This window comes from Bombus fervidus, chromosome 8, assembly GCF_041682495.2.
Source record: "Bombus fervidus isolate BK054 chromosome 8, iyBomFerv1, whole genome shotgun sequence".
NCBI classification, from domain to species: Eukaryota; Metazoa; Arthropoda; class Insecta; order Hymenoptera; family Apidae; genus Bombus; species Bombus fervidus.
In genome coordinates this window covers 1,684,088-1,704,309 of record NC_091524.1, presented here as the reverse complement: position 1 = coordinate 1,704,309, position 20,222 = coordinate 1,684,088, and the positions used below count along the sequence as shown (strand labels likewise).

General features: G+C 47.9%; 1 protein-coding gene across 22 annotated transcripts in view; it reads right to left on the bottom strand.

Moving 5' to 3' along the window:
* Positions 1 to 20,222, bottom strand: part of LOC139989767 (protein turtle) — a 156,689-nt gene that overhangs the window by 49,806 nt on the left and 86,661 nt on the right. For 20 of the 22 annotated variants that reach the window (XR_011800404.1, XR_011800405.1, XM_072008335.1 and 17 more), the window contains exon 3: positions 14,752 to 14,795. The gene's annotated coding sequence lies outside the window, so the exon portion shown is untranslated. Of the gene's footprint in view, positions 1 to 10,758; positions 12,389 to 14,751; positions 14,796 to 20,222 lie in introns of those variants that run through there. The other 2 variants (XM_072008336.1, XM_072008337.1) reach the window with 2 other exon arrangements.

Genomic DNA, 20,222 nt, shown 5'->3' with positions numbered 1-20,222 from the left:
CTGTGAAAGGAAATCGATTAAAACAGTCAATGGACAAACCAGGACAGCTACGAGGTTGCACGGTTTCACAAGTTCGCCTGGCGATACCTCGGCCGTTCATTAATCGTTTTCGCCGGAACTACCTCGACATCGTCATTCAGGCTGGCTCTCTCTTGCCATCCCTCGTTCCACGGTTCGCTTTACAGGCCAACTTCCGTGTAGCCTACCGGAGAATCATAGGTCGTATCTTCGACGCCGTTACAACCCATCAAAGTTACCGGCCACGAGATTTTCACCCTCGTAAGTTTGCGAGGACGTTGCGGGGAACGAGTGCTTCCAACGAGTATGCAACTCTTACCAGGATTCCCCGTGTCGGCGAGCACTTAACCTAACCCGGCGACTCGGCGGTGATTACATCCGAGATAAGAACCGAGATGTACGGACGAGCAAAGATAAAGGGATAGGGGAGCGTGGATGCGACTTCGTCGAGGGAAATGAAGAAAAGGGGTGAAGCGCCGAAGGGATGAAGACCACGCGAGAGAGAATGGGAAAAGAGAGAGAAAATGGGAGGAGGCACGAGAGACGAGCGTAAAAGAGGATTCGATCATGGACAATATGTGATACGATAGAAATGGGTTTTAAAGTGGAAAGTGTTTAAGTTGCGCCCTTCTCAGGGGAAATCTCGGAATATCGACTGCGCTGCGATGTTAAACACGCTAGACCCTCGGAGACGCCTTCATGCGACGCGAAGGACCAATTGCCGATCAAAGGTTTCAGCAATTTTCTTCTCGTTTCGCCCATGCTTTGAGTGGTAGTTGAAAGAGGACGAGAAAAAAGGTGTTTCGATTGGAAAAGAGGAAAAAATATATCCACTTTACGCAAACCAAAGTCTAAACTGTCTCTGAAGAGACTCGACAAAACTCGAGAAGTCGAACGAAATTAGGAATTCATGTAGGTACTTCGAAGAGATGTTGATAAATTTGTTCTCGTTTGTTTCTACAGGACAAAGGATCGATTTGGCGAGAACCGGTAATTTGTCGGAAACTACTCGAGGATTAATTCACGCTGACAGTTTGACTTACCGAATCAACAAAACAGTGAATTCTATGCAAATTCTACTCTCTTGGTCGAAAGAGACATCGACGGTAGTGGTGAGTGAAATCGGTATTAATTCCATCGTAGTCGATGGACGAGTTTATTTAGTCCTCGCCTTCGTAGTCTGCGGCGGAATTTCCGAGGAATCCATCAGGGCGTTCGTTCAACGACGAAACGAATAAACTCTTCCTCGAAGCGCTATTGTCACCGCGAGCTGACCTACATACATCCACATTCTTTCACGTTCGTTTTGTCCAGAATCTTCGCGTATCGTTTACTTTCGAAACGAACAAAAACTAGGCAAAACTATCAGCGTTAGAATAATCGCCTCGATTCATAAACTCAAAGTTATCGTTGCATTGTAATTACTGTAATGACATTAAACGTATAACGTCAGATACGTATTCTTCGATTATCATTCGCACGCAGCCTAAAGCCTAAGATTTCACGTCCCGACACGCTAGAGGGCAATTTCTCTTTACTTATGTCGATCGTGCGTCGAATCAAAGAAGGAAAGTGGCAGGTTTAGCGGTCCTTTGAAATTATGTGCGCTGATTTGTGACAAAAGTAGCACGATACACGCGATCACGTCGCTTGGGGCTTGTTGGCTCTACGATTCCAAACCGATAGCATCGCGAAACGAGGTACTTTGGACGAATAAACCTACCACCGGCCAAACCGGCACCCTATCGAAAAAACGACTCATTTCGCGCTCGCGTGATTTCTTGTCGCACCAGACGACTCCGTGACAGTGCGCGTCGTGAAATTTCAACTAGCAAAACCAGAGGGAAGATCCGACGAATCATTCTTGGATGCTTTCGATCCCAGTGGATCGTGCAGAAGATCGTGACCGATTCTCGCTGTTCGCACAATTACATAACAAACGGGAAAATATTTGTCGGACTAGCGACAATTCGTAGTGGTGCAAATTCGCAATGAAAATTTACTTTTCCAACAACGAAGTTAGCGCTAAATAATGGAACGCAGCACGACAGACCGTCTACGTTTCCGTAATGGCGATTGATGTTAACAGAGAAAAGCGGGCAGTGACAATTTTCGCATGGCCCTGCGAGAATAGGAATAAAATCGCTAGAACGCGAGTACTATCGTTTTTTCTTCCAACAGCGGGCGGAGCGACGAGTTTAATTATAGTGAAGCGAAGCGTTTGCGCGACGTACAGTCGTTATTCTCAGCACAGCTCGCGGCTGGTCGAGATCCATTTATGGAAAGGTTCCGACGATATTTGCGGTACACCATAGCGGCGTAAAGCTCAAAGCATTTAGCGTGCTAGCGGCGATTCGTAGCACTGCGCAACAACCGCGAGCCCCGCAAAACGCGTCGCCAGCACCAACTGCGACAGCATCGTCACCTAGTCGACCGCAAAACTGCCAGCGGAATACCAAAATGCGACTGGCGAGTACGCTCACCAGGCATCCGTGAAATGATACCCGGCACGAGCTCGAACACGCCGAAATAACTGAAACTTTTGCGGCGGTGCCGGCGTGGCGATGGATTCCAAGGATTCTACCGCGTTTAGGGTTCGGCTACCTTCTTCGAGCGCCGATACGAAAGCTCGCGCGCGCCTCGTATACCGCCCTTTCCGCGATTTCCTGCCCGGTATTCCCTGCGATTCCTTCCTCGGCCTGCAGTTCCTCTGGTTCGTTCGATTCGTCGGTTTCCGGCCGATCGGAACGACGCGTCGAATGTTTGCCGGCTAAGCGAGAGAGAAAATCCTCTCCACAGAGATATCCTTGCGAGCTTCGCGGTTTTGGCTCCGAGTCTGCTGTATATTCGATTCGCGATGTAATAACGTTAAAGCTCTCGACATATATGTACTCACTCAACATACGAAAGAAGTTCGACCGCCTCTTCTACCGTTATGAAAGATCGTAAAGTTTTCCATACGATGAAACGCAAGAGACAAACAAGAAGCACGGCGCGTTTCCTCCCGCTCTTTTAATTCCTTCTCCCGGGGGCGGAGCAACAGCCGGCCGTTCACCCGAGAAAGAAAAATTTCAATTACCCGCACCCCGAGTTTCTTACTTCTAGTTGCCGTGTGCCGGATGGTACCTATAGGTTTCGTCGTAAAACGGTCGCAGCCCGGCGAGCCGTCCGCCGAGAATGTAGAACAAATCCAAAGTTGTCTCATCAACTTTTCACTGGCCGCATACCGTTCCTGGAAGCTCGTTCAGTTATTCATTCGTGCGCTGGCAAAACGACTTGGCCACCAGGTCGTAAGGTCGGCGATCGATGCGTCCAACATGCGCTTTGTTTTCCGCATACTACGAGCAACCGGAACGCGTTTTTTTTTTTTCTCGATATCCAACTCGATTACCGAAATTCGCCGATCGTTTAGGTGGTCCATGCGAAATTACGGTGCCGCAATGCGAATCACATTGGCGAGCATTTATGGAAGTTATCTGGGCCGGTGGCGTGATCCAAAAAGAGTTAATTATCCTCCGCTATTAACACGCCCTAACAATACGCTTAAATCGTGGGGGAAATAAAGTACTGTACACGGGCTGCTCGTAATTTCGAGCTTAATTAACGTTCCTCCCTCTGACACGTATCTACAGCGACCTCCTTCTTGTCGATCCATCTTTCCCGAGGTACGAACCTCGGGCCAATGATTTCGAGGTTAACGCGTCAACGGGAATGCGTTAAGCGAGTCGCAATTTGTACCGACCATTCGAAAGCATCGAACGAGTAAGACGGCGAAAGGAGGAAACAGGAGTTCAGAGGTGCAGGAGCTGACTGATCTTCTTTCTTTTCTTTTTGACGCGTTAGGCAGTGAAGGCGGGCAGTGGAACCACGAAGAAAAAAGCGAGACATTCGGCTCGGAAAATAACCGGAAGGAAAAAGACGTTGTACGAAGTCGAATCTTTATCGACTCGGTCAGCTACCCGCAGCTGCAATTGAATCAAATGTACCATAGGGAAGTGCACTTAACCGTCCCTCTTGTCTCTTTTCTTCTCATCTCTCTTTCGACCGTGCTGCCACCGGCAGTCACTGACGCCGAACCGACTTCTCGGAGGCGGCGCGCCAATAAGCTCATTCCCGGACCAACAGCGCCGAAAGGGAAATTGCTGTCGCGAGAATTTACTCTGTCCACCGTATTTTTCCCCGAGAGAAACCAATATCGCCGCGGTTCGACTTCCACTGGGTGAGCCTATCATTCCCTCTGCCATACCATCAGGCTTTCAATTCGAACGTATTTTCGATTCGTGATCCGAGAGTATTTTGATTTACTGGATCTATGAAATTTTCCTCGTTCGCGATATTCCCTGTGGGCCGTACTTCGTATATCAAACGTCAAAGGTTTACAAAGTTTGACTCCCAAGCAGCGCAATCGCGGTGTTTAGATTTTATGTCGAAAAGTCCCAGTACATCTGAACGCTACAGATGACTGACGGTATTTTGTATTTCATTGTTATTTTGTCAATAATTTTTATTGAACAAAACTTAAAATATTTATAAACCAATAGTACGCATATATAACAATATAAATGTATTTCATAAAATAACAAATATGACGGGCGCTATTGTGCCGCTTGTTTCTCTTTGCAATCGATTAAGACAAGTGCTATTGCGCTGTTCGGGATTTTTCGACCCTATTTTTTCCAAAGACCCTTGGGTCTCAAACGGTTAACAATAACATCGCGTGATTCTATTAACTCTGATAGAAATGGTCGAATTGAAATTTCCTGAAAGATACGGAGGAACTTGATGGTTTCTTCGCCGGTCCAGCGCGAAACAACGTAAGCGCCACGAAGATATCTGACGCGTAGGTTCGCCACGATTCCTCGTGAATTATTGCCCCGTCTCGACAGTATGCGGATTATCAAGTAGAAAAGTTCTCGCGAACATCGTAAATTCCGGTAGCACCGTAGGGCGTATTTTATCAGACGTTTGCCGGGGCATTGCACTGACTCGAATCCGATTTACCTAACCAAGTTTTAACATCACGTCAACGAATAAATAACGGATGATAAGACAGTTCTCCCACGTTATGATATCTAGACGTTGAGCGCGTTCGCTACAGCCGCTCTTAACCTCGTGGATTTTGGGACCACTGACGTATCGAAAGTCTCCTTTAGCGATAACTCACGACGACGCGATGCTGCGCGTACAAACTCAAACACAGGCACACACCCGCATACACGTAGCCCTGTAACAAGCGTAAGCCACGGAAACAAGGATAGCCGTGCTTAAGCGGTGTCTACGAGCTGCCTAAAGCACGTGGTGCAAACTTAGCGAAGCACGAAGTTTCAAACAAGTCCGCTTGCACAATACGGAAGCTGGTCGTTCTAACCAGACGGAGACACGGCTAGGCGTCGCAAAGAAAGAGAAAGGAAGCTGCTGATGCCATCGAGAAAGCCTGCTCCACCGTTATCGGGTTAAAGAGAGGCGCGATGCAAGGTAACGTAATCGTCGGAGGCTAAGAAGCTACGAGTGGTGAAGAAGAGTCGACGACAAGGGTGTGTCTAAGCTACGATGGATATGCGGACGCGTTTAAATTCCGCTTAAAAGTCCATTAAGGCTGAATTAGGCGGCCTGCGTCTACCAACTCTAAGATCATCTCGTGATCCAGCCTGTACGAAATCGGTGCCGTAACTTTTGTATAATGCTACCAAGGAAGGTTCGTCACTCGCGTCGCGTACAGCTAAGTGAGGTAGAGAACATCGAGGTCAGTTTAGCCATGACAAAATAAAATTCAGCACAGAATATACCGGGACCCGGGAAAAATCAATGTAAACTATATTCATTTGGGTATTAAAATGTTTGTAGAAGCGGACAAAAGAAAAATTGACTGGACAAGGTTGACATCGGCGGTGATAAACAGCTACTGCACTGGCATTCGAATGCTCGCGTCCATTGCACTATACTGTCATTGTGCTTAATTCATTTACGAGGATAAATCAATCGCGAGGATGTTTATGCTTGGAAATCGACACGATCCATGTTCGTATTTGAATGTTTGGTTTTTGCATCGAAAAGTTTGCCGGAAAGCGCTATCGAGGAAACATCACAGTACGAGGTCCCCTTAATTCTCGAAGCGCAGATGATGCAAAGAGGCTGGATAGTTGGATCAATGCATCCTTTGAAAAGTTGGTTGGAGGAATCCGTCGCGAGAACGCGACTGCAGGCCGTTCGGGTTTAATTGCGTTTCACACAGAAACACGGTTAACTGGATGACCGGGTTTAATTACATCGTTCGCGGCTCCAAAGTGTAAATGCAATAGATGCCGGCACGCGCGCGGTTACAACGCGCAATTGAAGGTTTTATGAAAATCGATTTTCCATAAAGCGACGCGTTCACGTGCTACGTTAATCCGAATAAATTTGCGCCCCATGCGCCGATAACGTTGTATGCGTACGTTGCGTTCGAAGGCTCGTCCGGATTTCTTTGGTCCAACCGTCTTGTTGTTCATTCTTGAATGGTTTTCGCATGCTCGACAGGGTTTATGCGCAAAGAGTTACAAAAAACCGCGGCGGTTAACAATAATGGAACAGTCAACAAGATGTCATCGTCGAAAATGCGGAAAACATGGGTTTTTCGATTTCTTTGTTCGATTCATAATTACAGCGGATGTTCCTTTAACTGAGATCCAATAGCATAAATTAAAATGTTACTCGGCGCGAATGTAGCCTTGTTACCACCAGTGTACTTCTCCTTTTTTGTTATAATTAAAACAATAAATTAACGTATGACTTATACCGTTTCTAGAATACGCGATGCGTAACGTTATCAATTCGCCTGTCGTCCGCCACCTGCCGTTCTCGACATGTTCATACCAACATCAGCCCTGATGTTTGTCTCTACGGAGAATTCACGTTCGTCGATAACGTTCAATTATCAATGTTTCGTTAGAATAACAACTTGTTTCAAGAGGGTCGAATTTTATCTCGTACACCTTTATTTTACCGTTAGCTTGATCGAATAAGCCACGGGAATACCGGATTTCCGAAGATATCTGTGTTTCCACTCCTTCCATTTGGATGTTTCCGTTCGATCGATCTATTCGAATCCAGGTAGCTGCACGTTGGCGTGCACGTAGCTGGATGGAGGCCGAGGTGGCACGTTACCTGCTCGTGGCCCGAAAAAAGACCTTCAACTTTTGACCTACGGAACCAAGAAGAAAAGGCATCGCGTGCTCGAGGAATCAGCACGATCTCGAGTCAGAATTTCGATCGCGTCTTGCGTCGCCACTCGAAGGACAGATATTGTCTCGGCCCTTGTCAGTGTGTCAGATTGGGTAGAAAAAATCGCGAAGGAACCGCTGAATAAATTAACCGTTACGTGACGAGCGGATCGTGTCCGAGACCGGTATTTAATGTTTAAGCAATCTCCTCAAAGATGCGGTCATGGACGTTTTATAGATTTCGTTCGACTGGGAAAAGGCGTTTTCTTCCTTCTACTCGAAACAAAGAAATCAAACGACCGTTCGTGCTCGTTTTACGAGTGTGAGATCAACGAATTAATAATAGCAGCAGCAGAAACTGTCTAGGAAACGTACGATGGTGGAACGATGATATCGGAAAAACACGAAAGCAGGGAGTACGGCGTTGTGGATTTGCATGATTGGTCAATCAATACCCTTCTGCTGTTGATAGCCGTGCTACTAGATAAAAACCATTCGACAACAATGACGATGCATTTATTCAAGAGTAACGATTAAATTTCATTCCCGCGGTCTTGAGTTGAGCGCGAATGTTCGTCGATACGACGAATCGATTCCTGAAGGAAGCTGGACGAAAACACGATGGTACTCGCTCCATTTTCCCGTTTAGCCGTTCGATCGACTCGCGTAATAAGTTTCACCGGTTGTATAGGCAGGGGTGGACGCGGGATTCGAAACGAAACACAATTCCGCGGCGACAGCAGTTTTTAGTCGATTCGAGGCGCCAGGGAATTCCGGCCAGGCGTATCGGGTCAAGAGAGATTAAACGAGAATTTGGTCGGCAGAAACGCGCGAGATACACGGCCCTCTGTTGTAAGCGCTACACCGCGAACGACGATGCCGTTTCCCGTTCGAAAAACCCCAACCCCTCAACTCCGTTAACGTTGCAATTGCAGCGGCCGTGTATAGGACACGAGTACCCCCTTGAAAAACGACCATGCCAGTGTCGTTCCCGGGAAATAGTTTGCGTTTTATACGACCGAGCGAAAAAGTTACGCTGTCGCGCACCGGTTTTCCGTTAAGGCGGCGTTTTTCTCCGAATGTCGACGTGCAATTTCGCTCCACGAGAAAATAGCCGACTACGAGAAGGGTAACGATTTCGATACGCGGTCAAAATTAACCGAAGCCTGCTGGCTGATATTCGAATCGCACAGTGCCATCGCAGCGAATAGTTGCGTCGACTCCAGCAGTTCCAGCAATTTCATTCGCTTCACCTGGCTAGCTCGCTGACAAAATGCAATTTAATTCTCCTTGATTGTATCGCCAGTCATACCAAGAATCCTCGTATGCGTGCCTGTGCCAATTTACTATCGGCGCGGCGTGTCACCGAGAAAAATTGAACTGCACGTTTAAATCGCGCTTTATCGTAATATCGCGTTGCGTCGTCGTCGTACTTATCCTAACTGTGCTTCGACGCTGAGTTTATACCTAGTATACCAAATTATTGCTTCGAGTAACGCGCGCAACAAATTCGCGATACCATTTATCGGGCGCGATGCTCGGGGAATGTTCGGTACGTTGAATTAACCAGGAAAATTTAGTTACTCGAAATATTAGCGAGCAAACGGTTAGAGTGGCTACTACATAAAAGCGGGCAGCAAACCTGACTGCATCGAATTCATCTCTCGTATATAATGAAATTCGAAAGGTTAATTACGTTGATATAAGTTACAAAACGAGTAAATAATTAATTCGTCGGGTTACCGATAACCCGAAAATAATTCTCGCAACTACACTTATAAATTTAACCACGTTAAAAGGAGATACTAAATCAAAACACGTTAAAAGGAGATACTAAATCAAAACACGTTAAAAGGAGATGCTAATTTGAAAACGAATAGCCGTGGCTGAGTACTACTCACGCAGACCGACCCTATTAGCAAATGCAATTCGACCGATTGCCGGTACCACGCGTACTCTATTAAAACGGGAACCAACTTCGCATTAATCCCGCCGATGTTTCTCTATTTTTCACCGTTCACGAGGATCGTGGCAACGATACGCTGATCGATCGAACACCTTGCGGCTATGGAAATGACGATTCGACGCGATGAATCGATTCGGGCACAGGTGCATAAGTGACGTAGAGACGTATAACGCGGTACAAGACTCGATAATTCTCGAACCAAGAGCCGTAGGCCATGTGTAACAACCTCATAAGTTAGTCGCGGGAGGAAAAATCGGCGGTACGCACAAATTACCGCAAATTGATAGTTAGCGAGGTTGTAAGTTATATTCGACCAGCTCGAAGAGAGAGGTTTGCCAGTCGTTGGCTGCATCCAACGAACCGTAAACGTGCTCGTCGTGCATTTCCTGGCTCGGATACATCAAAGGAGTAATGAAATCAAGCATGCCGCCAGGTATTCTAGAAGATCGATTTCTGACTCGATCGATCGAATTCCGTTCCGAAGTTCCGAGATATATTCACGATTCACAGAGAATATTATCTTCTTTCATCGCGTTCTGCCCTTTTTCCACGGTCCGACAAAACTTTTAATTGCGAATTTATTAACGACTCTCGATGGCTGATGGAAAAAGCGACTTCCATCGCAACGTGCGTTTCGTCAATTACGAAAAATTCTTCCTCGGTATTACTTTACGACAGATTTTTCGTTCAAAAAAACAACTAGACTTTTTCAATCGAAAATAGATACTGCGATATTTTAAGCGGTAAACGACGAAGCAATCGAGAATAGATGTGCCGATCAATCCCAGGCAAGTGTTTAGCGGTAAACAGGCTGACAATGTCCGTGCAATCAAGGAATAAAAATGATTGGTCGGAATCAAACATGAGTCGCAGTAGCACAATTTCTCAAACGCTGGATCGTCGTAGTCGTGAATTTGAGCGCGATATCTGATGGACGATTAATTCTGCTGAAAGCGAAATCGGTGCGGTATCGTTTTCGTGAAGCTGGCAGTTGGAGGGGGTCTTGTTGCTCGGAAAACCGCGAGATCCACTAGCGGTTCGGTGTAATCGCGTTTAAAATAATTGCGCGCCTAGAATTCGATCGATCCGAGCGGGCAGGGGGTGGATCCAGGTGTGAGGCGTAGTTCCAAGTTCGTGGCACGAAAACGCCAGCCCGCGGCATATCCTTACACTGCCCTTAACCCGCCCTTCGCGCCGCGGCCTCACTAACCTGCGCAGCCGCGTTGCAACTTGCATCCAGCATGGAGCGAGGCCATGTGCGCTATTAGATCCATCGACAAAAACTAACGATGGGTCGACGACGGACGTTGTGGTAGCGAAGACGACGCGGCGATACACCACAGCAGGAAATAGGGTTGACGGCGAAACGGACCAACAACGTTGAAACAACCATTCACATCAATGCCGAGAGAATTAATGCTTTCGATCCGAGAGCTTTCTCTCGATCACGCGGTTAGCTTTTACGCACCTATCGGATCCTCGCGACAAAATACTAATGCCAAGAGGCAAAAGGAAAAAAGAAAAAAGATATGTGGGAAGGAGAAAAAGAATCGTGTAGCGGACGTGAAAGCTTACCACGAACCCGATAAGTCTGTATCTTGAGTTTCTTCTCTCGCCGGGGTGTGGTTCCTTGGCGTACGGGTGGGGCCAGGATCACCCCACGGGATTAAGGATTTTGGACTTGGTTGGATTCGGGAAGCTCGTGCCTGTCTCCGTACGCGTCTCTTCGAGTATACGTCAGAGGGTTGGCGTATGCGTGTGTCGGAGGGACACAACCGCGCGCGTGGTTGTTTCTAGGTGTACACTGCTATAGAGGTTAACAGCTAAGGCGGTGACGCGTGTGGGAGAGCGCGTTCCTTTCTAGCATCGACGTGACTGTGTAAACGCACGTTCGCGTCAGGAAAGTTGCGATGGATCAGCGGGAAAGAGGACGGAGAAAACGCGTGCAGGTTTTTGACCGTACGTGCGTGTCGTGCACGCGAGTACGCGTGTCCCTAGAACGAGACCTCGTAGGTAGTGCACGGTACTTGCGCACGTGTGTTTCTACGTGGTGAGTCGCTGTGTATGTGCGTAGAAGGACGATTTTCTAGGTGGTCGTGCGTCGATTCGCAAACCAGTCGGAGAACGGTGTCCGGGGATCATAAGGCGAAACGGGTTTTAAGGTTCTTTTGGATAAAACGGAACAGGGCGAGGGGGTCGGTCTAGACGAACTCCTGCCTTCGCTAGGACATTGTTACTCTCGGTAGATTGTTTCGTCACTGAAAGATTCGATCGATGGTAACGCAATCCATCCGCGGCAGCCACCTCCGCCTATTTTCCACGTTCTTGACGCCCTGGTCAGGACCCGTCAAGGTCCTCACCAGAATGTATCCTTTGCCTCTTCCGCTCCTTCTTTCCACCGATCGTTTTGTCTGTCCTTCTTTTACGGTCCGTTCTTAGTCACGTGATGCATCGCGCCGCGACATCGTGCGTGCTACCACCCAACGAACTGTTCGTGTCACGAATTCGCGTCCACCATCGATTCACCTCACGGTTCACGAACTTTGGTCGATCTTCGACGACATTCGCTCCTTTCGTCAGTCGCGGAACTCGACCGCACCGTGTTCGCGCCGGCTTGACCACGAATCGGACACCGCCAGACCCCCGACCTTCGATTCAGAGATTCGAGGTCGATACGAGGCGTTCTCACGATAGACACAGACTAAAAAATTGTTTCCCTTTCGTTTCGACACCGACACTGATAACTCGACGCTAATGTCGTACTCGATTCGCACACTGTTCGCAGCACCGTTCGCGAACCGTTGGCCGAGTTAGCGCACTCTGCTTCCTCGCCTCATGTTGTTCTTCCAAGAATCTCTGGGTTCCGTTTGACGGAAAAAAGATCGCGGAGTTGCTGTTCCTTTCGATAAGGCCGCGAAGTCACGACTGCGGCGAATAATCGCGCGCGCCTCTGAACATCAAGGCGATGCGTTTCGAAAGCAGCGGATAGTTCTCGAGCGGGCGAATCGTTCGACACTCGCGGTACACGTTCGCGCGCGCCACGATTCCAATAAAATTCAGTAGAAAAATTGCGAAGAGCGCGTCACACACCGCGAGGGAGTAGTTGAAGGTACCGCTTGGCTGGCGGTGGTGCGCGGCGCCATGACAGTGTTCGCTCCTCTACTACCGCCCCCACCAAACAATCCCCACTGTCGGCGCACTCTCTCAACCCCTCTTCTCCCAGCGAACCCCTTCGAAACCCCCCGACACCCCGCCGACCCGACTTTTGCCTCCTCCGCAGCTACGGATCCGTACCATTCGCCCCGCTGTACCTCGTCTTTCACCCTCTCCGACACCCCCTAACGTCCCTTGCCACGATTCGCAATGCCTCGGCCCCACCAACGCAATATTGATCGGGCGGAAGGGCGGCATCCAAGCTCGTAACGACTTTCAGAGGTGCCCTGGGCACGTCCCTCGTGTCATCAGCCTCTCTTTTTTTCTGTCCATCTTCTCTTCTTTTCACCCTCGTTCATCCTTGATTTCTTTCTTCACTCAGCATCGTAAGAGATTTCTCGCGTCTGCCTCTCGCAAAACAAATTGTTTCGGAAGGATGTTTATCCGTTTTTCGTCGACTAACAGCCGATCTGTCACTTCAGTAATAGATTTCTTTCCACGGATCGCACGTGGGGCGTCGCGTGTACTCCATACGATCAGACGGTCGACCGCTGCTTCACCAAAATCTACTCCATCGGTTCGCGGCGAGCATCCGCGTTCGTTTGTCCGCTATCCGCGAGTCGCTAGACTATTTTTCTTGGTCAAACACATAGCAACGGTTTGCGCTGCTGTTCCCATTATAATTTAATTGAATCGTTTGCGACGTCCGAACTGCCGATGCTTCGAACAATCAAATATTTAAGCGAGTTCTTCGTTTGGGTTCTGTGTTCAGGACGGGGATTCATCAAGTTAGGGTGAAATTTAAAGCCAAGCGACGCGTGAAATTTAATAAAGTACACGCAAATTCCTGCGTATTTCGCGGCGAGAATCACGCGTCAATTTCATCGTTTGTTCGGTGGCGACCAACGGTTTCGCGCAATCTCGCAGCTATCTTAGAATTAACATGCATCTATGCACGTATGCATGCCGGCACGATGTAGACATTAACAATTCAAGCATGTGACTTTTCGCCGGATCAAAGGGACTGCTGAAATTTTACGATTCACCGTACTGGAAACGTCCGCCGTCTGTCTCTTCGGTCATTTTCCAAGTGCCTAGTCGCCTCTCGCGGAAACTTTTTCGCATCCTGATATTCGCTGTTACCGAGAGCGCGGTCATCGACGTCCTCCGCTGGAATTGTCTCGAGCCAGCTCGAAGAATGGAAAAGTTTTCGGGAGGTCAGGAATATTTTGCGCCTCGTTGCTTTTCGCTATCTGCCTGACTTTTGGTTGTTTCTCACCGATGCCCGAGAATAGCGCGAGAATCAAAGTTAGCGATTATTCCATGGCCCTGCATCTTCCCTGATACTTAAACTTTGAATAAAAATATACTGTATCCGAGCGTGCAGCCAACAACTCGACGGAAGATAATTTTAATTCGGTGTGAATGCGACACGACGAAACGAGACGAGAAGAGAAGAAACGAGACGAGATGAGACGAGTTGAGACGAGACGAGACGAGACGAGACGAGCCGAGCCGAGGCCGATAAAAATACGGAAGAGCGTGGGTCGCGTTATAGATAATAAGGAGATAGAACGCATGCTTGGTTCGTAAAGCTTTTGACACCTGATCTCCCTTTCTAGGTAGACACAATGCGAACCACTCGCATGGAACCGTTCAACCCTCTAGATCCGCGTAAGCTAACCTTTTGTCTGGATCGCGATGAAACGAGTGCTTCGCAGCCCCCTAAATAACGTTGAACGTGCGTGGCTTGCATTCGTATTCAGTGTTCGGGAGGCGTTTCTTTGTAACGTGAATACGTATTGCTGATTTATTTCGAGCGAAAGATAACGGGATGTACATTACCGCGCGTGGCTGGAGAAAGCGGAGACTCGTAATAAAAGAGCCGAGAAACAAAGAGAACCCAGTACGAATAAGCGCGTGACGAATGTTAATTCCGGATGCAAGATTTTTCGTTTCGATCTATTATCCAATTGGACGGGCCACGATTCAGCATCTGTCGAACGCACGGATCCTTCGCAATCCCTAAATAACGAGCGAATGCATTGTTTCGAGTGGTATCTAACGGTGCGCAGAGAAGCCCCGTAAAAGAAAAAAAGAAAACGTTGTGTTCATGCATATGCAAGCAACTTAAATTTATGCGACCCTTCGTCCCGTATCTTTATTCAGCTTCTGAACTGTATCCCTTTTTTCCGTTGCGGGGAAAGAAAGGAGGAAAACATAAACGAACCGCGACGTAACGAGTACAAAATACGGGACCTCGATAAAAGAACGGCCAAGCAACGAACGTCCGAGCCGAAAATCCTGGCCCAGTTTACGGAAATATTATTCCGCTTTCGTCGAGCTACTCGCAAACTAGGTTCGCATGTGATTTTACAGTTCAATGGCGGTGTACGGTTATTAAGGGAAACTTACCCCGCGAGTGCGCTCGCCCCGGATCCACAGAGACGCCTTAGGATCTGAAACAAAAAGAAACAGCGGTTAGTTTCTGGGATACGATAGCCGAACTACTGGCAGAACTTTTGCAATTTACAGCCTGGAAAATTCCCGTAAGAGCGATCGCGTGACCAAAAGGAGGCAGTACGAGGTCGTCGGAAACAACTAGGCGACCAAGGGGAGGTGGACGCGGGGATGTTACACGCCCTTCGACGTCAACGAGAAAACAGAGCTGAAAACCTGGCGACATGTAAAAGGGAAAACCGAAACTGTGGCGCCAAAGTATCTCGATTCTCCGGAGACTTCGGAAATTCTATTGTAACCTGGTTTAATCGGCGAGTGGCGTCGAACGCCTGCACAACCACATTCTGCTACGATCGCAACGAGATGATAAGAGTCGGCCAGCAGACCATCGACCGATCTCTAATCGACGTCGCGAGATAGCCACGAGAAGATTTGCAATTTCGCGCAGCGATTTCGACTTCGATCGTGATCTTGGAAATCTCTCCCAGTCCTGCAAACGAACAAACGTTTGTTCGGCCTAGGAATCGAACGTCGTGCTCGCTTCGTTCTACACGCGATTCCTTAGATCTGACTTTCAAATGTCGGAATTCTTACGTAACACGTCACAAATAAAAAAACGATTATTTTTAGAAAATTGTGCTCCAAAAGAACCGAGTTCCTTTTAATTGCGTCGAAATGATTGTTCGCGGAGGTTACTCGCGCTGTTACTCGCGTTGCCATAAATTATCCGCTCGAATTCGTCCACTGCGTTTCCTAGGAAATTGGATTGGCTGACATTAATGCGATGTTCGCGGCTCAGCCACCCGGCAGTTCCGTCGCAGAGATGCGTTTCCGGCAAGGACTACCAGCCATAAATTGCTAAATACCCGCACTTAAAACGAACCAACCAGCGGACGCGTAGCTAACTGGATATGCGTCGATGCTTTTCTCCGGAATTTGCGCAGAATATCACGAACCGTGACTATTGGCCGCTTGCTAAAAATTTAAGTGCTAGGTATGTCGCGATCGCGAAGCATAGGATAAAATAGATCGTATAAATAAAGATTTATTTACGTCAAAAGATACAGGTTATATATCTGTACGCACGCACACACACACACATATATACATTCACGCGGATCGATAGTTTTGCACAGTTTAATATACATAGATGTCGTGTCGGTATTTTCTGCTGATACGAGTAAGACGAAGCGAGAAGACGATAGAAGAGCGGAAAGAAAAAGAGAGTCCTCGACCTCTTAGAAACGAACGCGGCAAACCGCAGCGCTCTATCGTGCACCGAATAAATACGACTCCGCCGATATCCGCCAATAAAATACGACGCTGTTATAAATCTACATAAAGTTGAAATGATTGAGAACCGGACGGTAACGCGGTACAGATCGACCGCTGTAGTAAACTTTGGACACGATACTTTCTCCAATCGGCATTGTTCGAACATTAATCGCGTATCCTTTGTAATTCAACGGAAACAAAATCTTCCGCCTCTTTCCCGATGATTTCTGGTAACCATCGATAAGACACGAAATCGAGTTCGATTAAAGGTAAACAGATCTCTCGCGATTTTCGGCATCGAGATCTACGGAATCTGATTTTTGGAATCTGATTTTCGGCTTCTGATCTACGAGAACACGTTGACAGTAATACTCGTTTACTTCACGTCGATTACTCGCCCTTACCCTATTCGTCGCCGTAGAGAAAGGCGCGAAATAAAGAGAACGGAAGGGGCCTTGTTCGACTATTAACTTCCTCCCTCTTTTAGTATCTTTTACGGGAGGACACGGCACGTTGAAATTGGTCCTAAAGTTGTTCGGTTGGAAACACGAGTAGCGCAAAGGGGTATACTCGAGAGCCGGGAGCATAACATCAGTTCGCGGCACAATCCGGAAAACTGTGACTCGAAATCTAATCGTCCGCTCATTCCCCCCGCGAGAAGTGTCTCCGAGGAGCAACGATTCCAGTGAGTGCACTCGTTCTCGAGAAGCGTGAAACGACTGCAAACGTGACGCCGGAAGATCTAGTCCGGTCGTGCTTCAATTTAATTGTTCTCGCTTCACTCGAGAAAGCTAGTACAATTCCCGGTTGTTCTAGTTTTCTTTCTCTTTTGTGAACCTGAGGAATATCACACTTGAGATAAATACGTGGAACCTATTTGTTAGAGGCAACTATTAATGAATGCCTTCAAATTCGAAAACCCGCGAAAGAACCTTGATCGACTCGAAGGACGCGCGCTCTATGGCGGATCGTCTGGACTGCAAAGCGGTGACAAACAAGTTCGATCGCAACGTTTCTAAAGAGCATCCGCTTGACCGCTTCTAGGTTCCACAAGATCAATAGTAAAAGTCGCAAGGCAAACCGAGGTTCAGGATCGAAGAAAAGCGTGTCCGGATCGCGGGGGTTCTTTACCTTGGTCTAAAGATAGAGCAGTGGATGGTTGGTGGTCGGTAGGAAGCAGTTGACTCTAATTTTACTCGGAGTCTGTAGGTGAACGCGAACGAGAGGTCAGTGAGACATCGGTAACCCGATAGGCTGGCTGATCGGACAGCAGCTCTAATTTTAGATAAATCCATCCGTCAGCCGATATTAGTTGGCTCATACGTGTGCCAGTAAACGCACGCCGTGTATGTCGAATACACGTCGCTTACCTAATAATGCACGCGAAAGTGCACGCGTATGTGCAGCTGACCCCAACCGACCGACAACACAGCGGCTCTCTCGCACGTACATCTACCATGCCTGTATGTGTTGGCCCGTGTACGAGCATCGAGTTGCACGCCAGTAAATCGATGTCTCTCTGGACGGTACCAGACCGGTACCGACCGTGCTCCAAGGCTAGCTACCATATCCAAAGGCGTACGTACAGTCTATGGATTTCGGGCATCGACTTCGACACCGACTTGTTTTCCCTCGAGTCGCTATCCAGTTTTCTAATGGTGATCTATCGCTCCTTAGACTTTTACTCCTTTGATCGCGACAACGATCGTTCCCGATCGGTCTACGAGCCAGCTAAATAATCGGCAGATAGACACACTTTAGATTCGAATCGGTGAGATTGAAAGTTTGAAAAAAAAACTTTTCAAAGATATCGGCCGAGCATCCGATGGAAAAACAAACGAACAACTCGACTTTGCTCAATCGCAAATAGAAATATGCAAATCTTGAGGTAACCTTGTTCACTTTCCTCCGCGCGTTCGAGGGTAACCTACGAATGTTGGGGGAATCAGTCGAGTGTGGAACGGGGGAAACTGCTTGCCAAAATATTGTCTCGGTTCTTGCCCGTAGGGAGAATACCGAGGAGATTATCCACGACGAAATGTATACGCGAACCACGACAAGAACGCTACGTACAAAGCTTTCAGGTCGCAAAGGAGCGAATCCAAGACTTCGCGATCGAAGAACCAGCTAAATCTAAATTCAATCCAAGCGCGCCGCGCCACGCCGCGCCGTATTTCCGATAATTTTGTCTACACGATTCATCGTTTGCCCTGCACTGTTTTTACGGCGATGACGTTCAATCTTCTCTCCTTCAAATTTCGTGAATCCTCGCGGTCAGCCACTGGTCTAAAAACGAATCGAAGGTTAGAAATGTTAGCGCGCTATCGTAGGTGGGTGGATCGACGCGCACGTAACGTGGGTGGATCAAGAGTAAGTGAGTCGAAGGTCGAATGCTGGAAAAATTATTCCAGAACGGAAGGAAGCTCGATAACGAAGACGAAGTACAGCGAGCCGTGTGAGAGGGAAAAGGAGGCCGCGGCTGCTGGCTTGAATGAACGTTTCATTTCGATGCTTGACATGGCCGGAAATGGGAAATGGAGCTCGAGGCCAACGAGACTAGTGAAATGCAAATGAATGGCTGCTTCCACTGGCAACACCCTCGTACCTTGCAGTTCGTAGGGTTGAAACCGAGGCGATCTTGTGGCAAACGCGCGTTTCGCTGCTCGATCCATGTGCTACTGAGAAAAGTACGACTATCACGCAGCCTCGACGCGCAGCTCGGTGAAATAACCATGAAACTGCGCCACGGGATTGCTACGCGACCCGACACGTCGCACAAGTCCGCATGCCATTGAATAATATGCGCAAATTAATAAATATCTATACCACCTAATTTCGTATATTAGCCTTCGAGATATAGCGCGATCGTAAAATCCGTACGACGTTGCAGCTTTTACATCGATGGGGGCCGGATACGATAAGAATCTGTACATTTAGGCGAGGTCGCGTGAAATACGCCCTATTCGTGGTTTGGCCTTTATCGAAGGAAGTAGAGGGTCACGGCAACCGAGAATTTCACGACGCGTGATATGTGTGTAAGTATTTGCACGACGCTTAAACGATCTATCAGAGCTGCAGTTGATACTACGTCGATCATTTTTAACGACAGCCGCGCGTTCGACGTGTGACGATCTATGAGGCGAAGTGAGAAACGATTTGGTGGATCGAAGTTTTCATGACTGCCAATCGAATTTCGTCGGCTCGATGTCCGGCAAAGGATTCTCCGAATTCCGTAAGACCGGAAATTTAATTTCAAAGTCTACCACAAAGAACCACCGGTCAACGAAGTTAACGAATTCGACGAAAGACGTCCCTTTTACCGGTTTCCTTTTTCCTTTCGTTCTCTTTGCGTTCGTCGCCCGAGTGTTCGATCAATGACGCGACAGCGCGATTGGTCGACTCCTCGAACTCGCAGCGAGTCTCGGGCCCGAACGTCGACTACTTTGCGAGTCTGTACTCCTTACTTGCGTACCAGTAATGCTAATGTCATTTGTCATTGTGTTTGAGACCATCTTTTTATCGATTATCTGCTCCACATCGGTGTCTTTGATTTTTTGTCGATGCGGTAAAAAATGCAAATTTCCTTCTCCCTCGTAAAATCGTACCACGGCTTTTCGACTTACACGATTCGCTCGATTAATCGCCGTTCAGAACACCTACACCAATCCCATACAATCCACTTTCCAGCCGATTAACGCGTAGCCAGGATAACAAGCTTTATTAACCAATCTAATGAAATCCAAAGTTGTTGAGCATGGGTTGGGAAAGTCTGGAACAGGCTCGTAACTGGGAGGCGCCGGACATAGTCAGACACGATACGCGCGTCTCTCTCGTAGTTGGCTGCAATTCGATTCGGAAGGGCTTCGACGATGATCCATGCTAACGGAGACCGAGTTAGAGACGGTTTCGCCAAACAGAAGAAGAGGACGAGAGGCAGAGAAAAGGAAAGAGGAAGAGTAGAGTGGGTGAGCGGCAGAACTACCAACTAGCTCGACCACGAGTTTCCCTCTAACTTCCAGAAATTCCACGGTATTAATTTATCTTCGTGCCTTTAGTTTCCCGTGCTACCGTGCCTTCTTCCATCTATCAATGTGTCTAGCGTATGATGTGCGTTCTAAGTATTTCATCCCTCGTCCGTACGGACCCAGGTA